The sequence below is a fragment of the Gallus gallus genome, chromosome 17 (genome assembly GCF_016699485.2).
Source record: "Gallus gallus isolate bGalGal1 chromosome 17, bGalGal1.mat.broiler.GRCg7b, whole genome shotgun sequence".
NCBI lineage: Eukaryota > Metazoa > Chordata > Aves > Galliformes > Phasianidae > Gallus > Gallus gallus.
The window spans coordinates 899,853-911,342 of NC_052548.1; the positions used below are offsets into that span (position 1 = coordinate 899,853).

Here is an 11,490-nt window from a genome sequence, read left to right on the forward strand (position 1 = left end):
GTGCTCCCTGGAGAGCTGATGGGGAGAGCTGGTGCTGCTGCAGGTGTGGGCAGGCCTAGGGTTCCTGGGGAAGCATAGGCACTTCTTCCTGGGAAAAGTGAGCAGAGCAGAGCAGGGAGGTTGCCATGCTCTGTGGGATCTATGTACAGCCTGCTGCTAAAGCCCAGGCCTGACCGCAGGAGCAAAGGCCTCTGCAGTGCCCTCATTGTCTCTCTGCAGGCCATAGGGGCCTCCCCATCAGCAAAGGCAACGTTCTGTGGGCTTTTGCACAGCAGGGTCATAACAGCCCTCTTTCCCTGGCAGATGCAGATGGCAGTTCTGCATTTCATCAAGGAGCTGCTCAGCACTGATGCTCAGAGCTGTTCAGCATGGGATGTGGCAGGGCACATCTTCAGCGAGTTCAGCCGGCTCTCTGACAGACTGGTAAGCACAGAGTGTGGCACCCAGGCCTTTGTCCTGTGCCTGAGCTCTTGCAGGCATCCCTCCCACAAATATGGGAAGCTGAGAGTAACGTGGATGTTGCCATCTCTGTCTTGCAGGTGGTGGAAGGCTTTTTTGCTTTTGAAATTGAGGAGGAAGGAGCTCTTCGAGCCCTGTGCATGGACATCCTGGGCCCACTGGATGTCTCTGTGAGAGGGATGACCAAAGTTAGTTGTGCTCCACCCTGCTGCTGCTGTTTCTTGCCTTCAGACATTTTTCTTTGTCCTTACCCACGCCACAGACATCTCCCTGCCTATGCCTTGAAGGGCACACGGCTCAGGAAAATGCAGGCTGTCCTTTCTGACTAAGCTGAGCAACGGAAGGGATGCTGGCAGGGAGAATTTCCTCATTCTTCTCTGTAGCTCTTGTGGCCAAGGCTGCTGCAGTACATGGTGCCCACTGAGTACAGTGGCATGCTTATTCCCCTCTCCCACTGCCTCTGAAGTCTGGCTGAGAGATGAGAGAGAGGAGGACAACAAGAATAAGAGGACTCCGATGTCACCAGCTCTGAGGAACAAGGTAGGAGCAGGACATGCCCCAGCAAGTGCTGCAGGTCTCAGCTGGGGGCTGAGCCTGTCCATGCCTCCCTGCATCCTGTCAGCCCTGCTCAGGCAGTCAGGGGCACTGATGAGCAGAGATGGGCCCTGCTGCTGAGTGCAGGGGGTTCTGCTGTGCTTTGTTCCTTGCCCAGCGGGAGGCCTGGCACTCTTGCTTGCAGGGCCCTCCTGGAGAGCTGGGCTGTTTCCTGCCTATGCTGGGGCTGCCTGCCTGTCAGAGGGGACCTGCATTTGAAGCCTCCTCAGGCCAGTGCAGAAGCAACATGACTGCTTTCAGGCCTCAGCCCTGAGCAGGGCTGTCAGAGGCGAAAGGTGCAGAGCACAGCAGAGGCCCAGCAGCTCACCCAGCTCTTCTTTTTCCTTGCAGCCCAGCTGCCAGCTCCACCAGCCCTGCTGGCTTGACCGCTGGTGAGTAGCAGCACCCTGGGGAAGGTGCCCTGGGCAAAGCCATTGTCTGCCTGCTGCTGGCAGGAGCAGCTCCACACTTCCTTCCTGCTGAGAGAAGCTGAAAGTGTCACTGGAATACATGGAGGACCAGGCCTGGACTGTGGCTCTGAGCCAGCAGCTCAGCGAGCAGCTTGGCACCTGTCCTCACAGCTCCTGGGAGAATGTTGGCTCCCTGCTTGGCTCTTCCCTGATTGCAGAGCCATGGTGCACCCAGCTCCATGGCTGGGACTGGAGGCACTCTTCTGCCCATGATGGCTCTTGTCACCGCTTCCCCTTCTTTTGCCACCAAAAGGCTCTTCCCTCCATGCAGCTCAGAGGCTGGCTACAACCCAGCACTGTGGCCGGCCTCAGCTGCTCCTTGGGGTGCTAGGGTCCATCTTGGCCTGTCCTCCTGACACATCGGGCCATTACCACATCTCGGGCTCAGCCTCCTTTCTTTCAGCTCTTCTTGTACAATGCTCTTCGGTCAGTGCTGGCAGCTTGTCAGGGCTCAGCCATGTCCAAGAGCAGCTTCACAGATATCTCCAGGGAACAAACCATGTGGAGCTGTTTGAGGCCCAGGTGAGGTTTCCTCTTTTCTCCATGCTTTCCTAGGGCAGAGGGAGGGCTTCTCCTGGCCCTGCTGTAGACCTATGTGATCCCCCATTGCTGTGGTTTCCCTCAGGCAGTGCCCTGCCTGGCTGTTGCCACTGGCCACAACTGAATGTCTTGGATGCAGCTTTCTTTCCCCAGTTCTCTTTGCTTGTAGCGAATGATTTTGGTTGTGTCCTTCACTGCTGAGAGCCACTTCCACCTGACCTTGGACACAGTGACAATGTTTGCTGCCATGCTGACCAGAGGCAGGTTTTCAGAGACATCTGGAGACTGGAAGGTAAAGAATCCAGTGTTCTATTGTTGTTGTTGGTTTTTTTAATTATTATTATTTTTTTGGTCTTGTATTGGCTTCTGCACTGAGAGGAGCTAGATCGTGGCAGCCACCTTTAGTTTATTCCTCTTGTAATTACTGCCCGAGACCTGTGCTTCAAATGAGATGTCCTGGCATTGAGGAAATGCCTTTGGAAAGGATAGGATTTGACCCCCATGGATCAGAGCTGCCTTGGTGAGCTAGCTGCAGTGATGTCTTACACACAACCACTATTCAACTTCAGCAGGAGGTGGTGATGAGGAGGTGGGCACAGTGTGAGCTGCAGCCCCCTTCCTGAAGCTGAGTGCTGGAAGTTGAGTCCTGCTGAGCTCTGGCTGGCTCCATGGATTCCTTGAGGGCTGGGAGGAAATCTTTTCAGGCAGGGCATGGCCCTGCAAGGGAGTAGTGCAGCCATGCCTAGTGAGGTGAACAAATAGGGCTCACCTCTACCACTGGCAAGAACAAGCTATTTGTCTCTAAACAGGACAATGACAGACTATTACAGATACCTTTCTGCAGTCTCACCCTGTGCCAGAGTTACCCAACCCCTAAAGTCAGTGGTAAATCTGCCAGTGGTGAGCATGACAGAGTCTGTGCCCCCTCACCCATTCTCATGGAGGAGTCTGTCATGCAGGACGGGAACAGCTCCCAGGCCGAACTCACAGCTGCAAGAGAAACTTGGGGAGCTGCTGGGAAGTGCTCAGGGAAATGAGATGTTGTTGCAGGTGTCAGGGAGCTCATATCTCCATATCTTACAGAAGTCTGTGGATGCAGTAGGGCCACAGAGCTGATGTATTGGGCATCTCTGTTGACACAGGTACAATGGCAGCAGAAGAAGGAGGAAGCCCAGGCTGCTCACATTGCTGTCATGCTCACCTACAGTGACACTGCGCTGCATGCCCCAGGAAGCATCTTCTGGGCTGTGTGGATGCAGACGTCTTGGGCAAGATGCTGCTGTTTTCTAGAGCCAGCCAACAGGTGGGAGCACAGGGCATGCAGGGATAAGGGCCAACTGGATGCCCAGCTCCAGCCTGTGGGGGTGGTGGCATAACAAGATGGCATCTTTCTGATGATCCCAGAGGAACGGTTTACACTGAATTTGCAGTCCAAACCATTCTTTAGATTCTCCACAGTCCAGGTACCTTCCACCCCTCATCCCTTCAAGTAGTTCAAAAAGTACTTTGTTTTGTTGTCCTCAGGACTCTCAGCTAAAGCTTGCCTTGGTGCAGAGTATCACTGAGGTCAGCTGCGCCATCCAGGCTGTGGGTGATTGCCCCAGCTTTGGACTCTTCTCAAAGCAGGAGGCCCTGAGGACACTGCTGGTGAGTAGCCAAGAGCCAGGGCCATTCCACAGAGGAGTTTTGAGGGGTACCATAAGGCTTGTTTCCACCAAGGCTTACTGGTCTCCCCTAGGTTCATGGGAGCTCCTGGAGCCAAGTCTCCACCTAGCAAGGCCCTTGTGTGCTGCTGCTCAGTGCCTGTGGCTGTGGAGTAGGGTCCATCCGGCCCCCAGGCAGGTGCTGCCATGCCCTCATGTGCCCTTCTGGAAGCCACAGAGGTGATATGACCAATGTGTGTACAGATTTGGTAGAAGAATGGGTCCCAGGGGATGCAGGGGAGCTCTACGTGATCTTGCCCACTGCCTACTTTTGTTGTCTGTCTGGAACTTGCAGGGCTGGGTAAAAGAGGAGCCCTGGGATGTGGCAGTATACCCCATGCTTTTGGCCTTGGAGCAGCCGAGGTAAGGTCTGTGTCCCACACCCAGTGTGTGTGTCCCAGAGCAGCCAACTGATGTAGCCCCACTGGCCTTGACTATGAGGCTAGGAGAGGCTGCAGTTTTAGTCTGGTATGGTGTTCTCCATGTGTTGGCCTGGGAGGAAGGCCCTGACTCTCCATTAGGGCAGGGTATGGGGCAGACTTGGGTCTGCTTAATCTGGTTTGTGGGGAGGAGAGTCTTCTTGCCTGCTTGTGAGCATGAGCTCAGTGTTGAGTTTGGGGTTCCACATTATGACAAACCTAGTTACAATGTGAGCCACTACTGAATCCACTTGCTGTTTTCTCTTCCCTTTTTATTTGGCCAGCAAAGTGAAGCCATCTCTGAGAAGGGGGGAAAATCGCCACCTGTTGTCTGAGTGCTGCCAAAGCGTCTTTTCCCATCCATCCATTGGAGAGATAAAAGTGAGACGGAGGCCAGTGAGAGCAGCTTTGAACGTCAAGGTACTGCTGTCCCATCCCTTCCAGTGTCCAAGTTGGGCATGGCAGTGCACTGTGCAAGAAAACCGCAGTCATCCTTTCCTGCTTTCAGCTCCTGCACACGTCATGCTTGGAGGCTCTGGGCTGGCTTATGACAGTACTTCCTGAAGCTGAAGGGCCCTCTGCCACTTTTGAGGACATAGTCTGTGTGAGTAGCTATAGAATGATGGGGAAAGACAGGAGAGTGGTGCTTTGACTACTGCCACTGATGCCATCCTTCTGGCTGGAGAATGAGAGTGCCAGGCCCCTATGGATTGAAGGCAGACAAAGAAGTGGGACTTGCTGGAGGAAAAGCCAAGAGTCAGCCCCAAGGAGGTTGAGAGCAGCCTGGGGAAAGGCTGCAGGGAGGAGGTACCTGCACAGAAATGGCTCTTAGGTCAGGGCAGAGGTGCTAGCCAAGGGAGAAGGGCTGTGCAGGTGGGAACGACCATGACGAGCAGAAGGAGAGACCTTTAGGGGAGGGGCCAGTAGGTAGGTTTGAGAACCAAAAGGAATTGCCCTCACACAGTACTTTGCCCATCAGCTGTCTGATCCCTTTTTACCTTAAGCAAGCCCGAGGCTACTTCCACTCTTGAGAAGGTGGAGGAATGTCTCCCAGAGGATTTAAGTAGTCTGATCTCATCAGTGGGAGGGGGGTGGGAGGGGCTGGGGGGTTGGAGCTTGATGATCCTCAAGGTCCCTTCCATTTCAAGCCATTCTATCATTCAATGATTCTATCACTTAGGACTTAAGAAATCAAAAATGTCGGTAATGGTGCTGTACCAGTGAACATTACATAAAGACTTGGCCTGCTTTGTGTCTTTCATTAGTCTGGCATATGTCCCCTGGCATTTTTTTTGTTAAAATAAATAAATAAATAGTTTTCTGAGAGGTATTATCATGAATAGCAAAGAGTTAGCAGTGAGAGAAAAAGCAGTGTTCTAAAAACCTCATACTAAAGGACAAGCTCTGAAAAAAAAAATTAGTTTTCTGGTACAGAAAGAAAAAATCACAGGAAATAAATTAAATGTTAAAAGTTTATCATAATCAGGAAGTAGAATTTAGAACTAACTTAGGCCATGATGGGACAAGCTGTGTTATGATTTTAGGGCAGCAGAAGAATGGGGATACACATCTCAGCACAGGGACATGGAGACAAATGGTAATGCAGGGGCTGGGATGTACTATGTAATTGAGGAGCCACAGAAGAGCAATGAAATAAGCAGGGCAGGTTGCTGGGAACTCAGAGGCACTACCAAATCCTCAGAAAGCCACAGCAGTAGCACCTGGCAGCAACACCCCTCCACCCTAGTGCTGACCAAGGCAAAACGTGAGGGAAAGGCTCTCCCTTAGCAGGTCCTGGGGCTCAGGGCTGGTTCATTCTGGTGATGAATGAACACCCAGGACCCCTGTGGCATCAGAGCCACCTGCACATCATCTTTGGCACCTGTCGCCAGCAGTCCGAGTTCTTGCTTCACCAGCCCCCAGCGTGGGGCCCCCTGGGCATTTGTTCCTTCATGGCCTGGCCAGTGTTGGCTCCCAGTGATGCTCCCATTGCCCTCAGAAACTTGGGGCTGGCTTTGGTCTGTTATTTCCTCAGAGGTTTGTTCCTGATGCTTTCTGTGTCTGCAGTTCAGGAATTGGGCATCAGAGGGCTCACCAACATGCAATCTGTACCAACAGGCTGAGTCTCTGGGTGTCACACATCTTAATTCTTCAGGTCCAGTGTGGCTGTTTTGGGAACTTTCAGGAGTACAGCCATTTCCATCATTAGCCACCTCGGCCTTGCTTGCATCTTGCCTTCTCAAACATCAGTTTTATACACTAAAGTTTCTAGCTGAATTTTACAGCTCATTCGCACTATTAGTTTCCACTGACTATTTTTGGGGAACCAGATGCACATGGCCAATAGAAGTAAAAGTTCATTACTTCTGTAAGAGTAAAATTCTGTACATTCTTCAGCTAGGTATTAAGCCCAAGTCACCTCCAGTGAAGTCTTCTTTTTGCAGTGGGTAACAGCACGAGCTGAGGCTGGCTGCTCACCTCGGGGTATTTGAGTAAGCTATGCAGGGACCTCCTGATATTGAGTTCTTTTTCATCCAGGCCCAGAGGTCACCTCTGTCTCATGAATGGACTTGCCAACAGCAGTGAGACATATTCTGTGGTCACGAATGCCATCAGAAAGCAGCCCCCAGCCAGGTGACGCTTTTTGGTTGTCTAGGGGGGTCCAGACAAAAGCAATGGGAAGCCTGGGAGATGAAAGAGGGGCTTGACCAAGAGAGGTGAATAACTTTGAAAAGGAAGGAGGAGTTCAAGTCATGTTGAAGCCAGTATGACACTGACAAGTAACCTTAAGCTCTAATCCTACCTCTAAATGCAATCCCTCACCCCAAAAAGGAGTCACTACTTTAAACCGCTACCTCAAATCTTGCCTTCACAACAAAGTCCAAACCCACAGTCCCTGACCCTTACTCTTACTCTGCTGCTAGCTCTAACCAATAGCCCTCATCCCTAGGACTGAAATGCTAGCTTGAGCTTTCTCCTTTGCCCTAGCCCTAAAAGAAAACAGCCTGCAAAGAGAGCCCATACCATAAAAAGTGACCAGGTACCCTAAGCAGTATGCTATACCATCTCCTGAAAGTTTGCCTCATCCCTCATCTTTAAAGGTGAGCTCTAATCCTTAAACTCTGTCTGGAACATTTTAACTCCAAAGCCCCTTATTGCTGTACTCTAGCCTTAACCCTTCCCTAAAAAAAATCCAAATCCCTCTCTCTGATAGGCCATCTCTAATGCCTAAACTCCAATTTAAATATATTTCACCTTCACTGCTTCTGAGCCTCAGCAGATCCCAGGATCGCAGGAACCCCATCGGGCACTGAGGGGATTCTCAGGGAGAGCCTCTGATCCGTGGGCTGAAAAGCTGAAGGTGGTATTGGGGTTCACAAGAAGATCCCCTCTGGAGAGCTTGTTGAAGCACTGGAAAGAGGTAGGAGAGGATCCATACAGCAAAAGACAGCTGGGGGAATCCTGCAGTCATTGTTCGTTCCTGTATGTTTTGGAGGATTTGGATGGTGTAGAAGCAAGGGATTTAAACATGTTAATGAATGGAGCATGGAAGTTGTATAATAACTGGGAGAGAGCGGAGTCCAGACAGGCCTGCCGAGAAGGAGGACTGAGCACAGCCTCAGTTCAGGCTCAGGGAGGACCCAGAGAGAGAAAGAGGGAGGGGCTGGGGTGGCCCACCTCCCTCAAAAGAACATATGGGGCAGACAGTGCTGGAGGTCCCACCGCACTGCACACTGGCAGAGAATGCACACTCACCGAAGTCCCTGCCCCTCCAGCAGCAGTTGTGCCCCATAGTGAGCAATGAGGAGGACAGGGGAAATCATTGCCAGCTGAACCCCTGTTTACTGTACAGCCGGGAAGCAGAAAAGTGGACTTTTTGCTGGACACCAAAGCCACATATTCAGTTTTAAATGTATGTAGAGGTAATTTTAGCAGTGAAACTGTAAATGCTGTTTATGTGCTGACACACAGGGCAACCTTTTTTACAACCTTTGAAATGCAGATTAGGGAAACAATGGCTAAGGCATCAATTCTTACACATGCCAGACTGCCCTGTCCCTCCCTTAGGGAGGACTCATGGAGTAAGTTAGGGGCACAGATAATCTTCAAGGTCAGAGAATTTCTATTCCAGGTCCCTGAATGCAAAGCATGGACTTGAATGATGACTCTTTGCAGAACACTGAACGAGCGTATTCCAGCCACCAGGATCTGGAGGACAAGCACCTCCCTGAACCACACGTAGCATTGCTCACTGCTGGCAGTAGCTTTGTCCAAGGGGGCAGCAGAAGGTGATGGGGTTTACAATAGTCACAACCACTGCAGTGGTGGAAGCAAAAGCCCCAGAGGCCAATACTTCAGCTCAAAGGGTGGAACTGATAGCACTGACACGGTGTTGCAAGCCAAGGAGGCTTATGGTTCGTTATATCGATCCCAATCCCTCCAAATTAAGAGTCAGAACAAAGTCAAGGTGTTAACTGAGCAAGGGTTAGTTATTTATTTATTAAAAGATGGGCAAGTGAGAGAGGAAAAGAGAAGAAGAGGAGAGAGAAAAAAAAAGGAAAGAAAAGCAAGTCACCACTGCAAATCACATGATGTCCGGAGGGTCCGTCCTCCTGCTTATCTTTCTAGGGTGGTCAGGATGTGGTGGGGCGAGCACTGCTGGCTGTGGGGCTGGCAGTGCCTGTGATGGTTCCTTCCAATTGGGCCAGGAGCTGCTGCCGGGCGGAGAGTGCCCAGTGCCACACACTGTGCCGTGAGCTGTACTGCTGCGCTTCTCCCTTCCATGGTGGTCATGTCTGGGGGGAGGGAGACCCAACACTACCTCCAAAAGGACGGCTCACCCCTGGCTTCTCTGTTGTGCTTGCGTACCACATGTTTGTTCTGCACCTCTCACAAAAGTGTGACAGTTGAGGTTTTGTTCTGAGGCCTTCACAAGACTGTTACTCACCAGTTAGCTGCACGTCCATCTCTTAACCAGTCAGAAGGAGACTGAGAAATCACCATGGTACAGTTCCATATGGTGTCACAGAGTCTGAGCCAGAAAGAAAAACATCACTTCATTCCCACGACTTCCTTTATTCCTTCCCCTTCCCATGTCCCTTCACCTCTTTCCTCCCCTTTCCTTCTGTTTCCCCTTCCACTGCCTCCTTCCCTACCCACTCCCCTCCCACCTTCACCTTTCCCCTTCCCCTTTCACTTCCCGTTCCCTTCCCACTTTTCCCTCAACCCTTCCACCTTACCCTTTCCCCTTTCCCTTCACCTTCTACCTTCCCCTTCTCCTTCCCTTTCCCCTTCCCATATCCCTTCTCTTTTTCTCTTCCCTTTCCCCTGCCCTTCCTCTTTCCTTTCCCTTCTCCTCCTCTTCCTTTCTCTTCCTCTCCCCTTTCCCTTCCCCTTCCCTTCTCCTTCCCCCTCCTGTTCAACTCCCACCTTCACCTTTTTGTTTCCCTTTACCTTCCCCTTAACCCTTTCCATTAACTTCCCCTTGCCCTTCTGCTTCCCATGACCCTTAAACCCTCCCCTTTTCCCTTACAATTCCCCTCCCCTTCCTCTCCCCTTCCCCTTCCACATCCCCTTCATCTTATCCTTACTTTTCTCTCAGTTCTCATTTCCCTTCCCCTTCCTGTTCTTTTCCCACCTTCCCCTTACATTTACCACTTTCCTTTTCCCTCCTCTTCCCTTTCCCTTCCCCTTCACTTTTCCCCTTCCCCTTCTGCTCCCCTTTCCCCTTCCACATCCCCCTCACCTATCCTCTCCTCTTTCCCTTCCCCTTCTCTCCACCCCAGCCCCTTCCCATTCTCCTTCCTGTGGCCCTTCACCTCTTCCCTTCCACTGCCCCTTCCCTTAACCACTCCCCTCCTACCTTTCTCTTTCTCCTCCCCCTTCCAATTTCTCTTCTCCTTCCCATTCCCTTCCCACCTTCACCTTAATTCTTCCCCTTCCCATTACTGTCTTCTTCCCCCTTCCCCTTGCACTTCCCCTTCCCCTTCCTTTTCTTCTTCCTCTTATCCTTCTCCCTTACCCTTATGCATACCCTTATCCTTTGCCCTTCCTGTTCCTCTTTTCTTTCCCCCTTACGCTTACACTTTGTTCTTCCCTTTACTCTTACTCATTCTCCTTCCCCTCTCCTTCCCTCTTTCTTCCACTTTCCCATTCCCTTTGCACTTCACCTTCCCCTTCCCTTTCTCCTCCCTCTTACCTTTCCCCCTTATCCTTTGCCTTTCCCCTTTCACTTCCACCTTATATTCCACCTTAACACTCTCACTCACTCCCCTTACCCTCCCCTTCCCTTTCTCATTTCCCCTTTCTCTTTTCCTTGTGCTTCCTCATCCTCTTGTGCTTCCCTTCTCTTTTTCCTTCCCTTTTGCCCTTCCCCCCCTTCCCTTTCCCTTCCATCTTTTCCTTACTCTATCCCTTTACTCTTCCCCTCTTACTACTCCCCCTTTTCTTTATCCCTTTCGCCTTCCAATTTCCCTTAGCCCTTTCCATTCAACTCCCATCTTCCCCTTCCCATTCTCCTTCCCCTTTCCTTCCCATTCCCTTTCCTCTTCCTTTCCATTAGCCTTTCCCTTCTGCTTTACAATTATCCTTCCCCTTTCGCATCTCCTTCCCCTTGCCTTCCAATTCCCCTTCCTGTTTCCCCCCTTCCATTCCACAACTCCCTCCCTTACCTGCTCCCCCCACATTTTTCCCTTTCCCCTTCTCCTTTCATTTCCCCTTTAACCTTCCCCTTTCCCTTCCCCTGCCACATCCCCTTCCCTTTGCTCTTCTCCTTTCCCTTTTCCCTTCCTCCTCCTCCATCCATTTCCCCTTCCCCCTTTTCTTTCTTCTTCCTCTTCACCCTTCCCCTTTCCTTTTCCTCTTCTCCCTTCCCCTACCTGTTCCCTTTCCACCTTCCCTTTCTCCTTCCTCTTCTCCCTTCCCCTTCTACTACCTGTTTCCTTTCCACCTTCCCCTTTCCCTTTCCCATTCCCCATTCCTTCTCCTTCCTCTTTTCCCTTCTGCTACCTGTTCCCTTCTCACCTTCCCTTTCCTCTCCCTTGCCCTTTCTTTTTGCCCTTCCCCTTCCCTCTTCTTGTCTTCCCCTTCCCCTCTCCCTGCCCTTTACCCCTTTCTCCCTTCTCTTCCCTTTCTCCTTCCCCTCCCACTTGCTTTTCCCCTTTCCTTCCCTTCCCCCTCCCCTTTCCCTTTACACTTCCCCTTCCTTTTTCTCCTTCCCCTTCGCCCTTTCTTTCCTTTTTCTTTCCCCTCCTGTTCCACTTCCCTTTCCCTTTCTCATTCCCCCTTCTCTTTCCACTTCCCCCA

At 51.5% G+C, this 11,490-nt stretch overlaps 2 long non-coding RNA genes across 2 annotated transcripts; both read left to right on the top strand.

The window, feature by feature from the left end:
* On the top strand, positions 1-986 carry LOC121107088. The gene is made up of 2 exons (XR_005840520.2): positions 1-423; positions 540-986. It is a non-coding gene; the product is annotated as an uncharacterized LOC121107088 (long non-coding RNA).
* A 98-nt stretch (positions 987-1,084) lies between these two features.
* Positions 1,085-5,243, top strand: LOC121107088. The gene is made up of 5 exons (XR_006931668.1): positions 1,085-3,366; positions 3,588-3,710; positions 4,062-4,129; positions 4,470-4,605; positions 4,694-5,243. It is a non-coding gene; the product is annotated as an uncharacterized LOC121107088 (long non-coding RNA).
* The last annotated feature ends 6,247 nt before the right edge of the window (positions 5,244-11,490 follow it).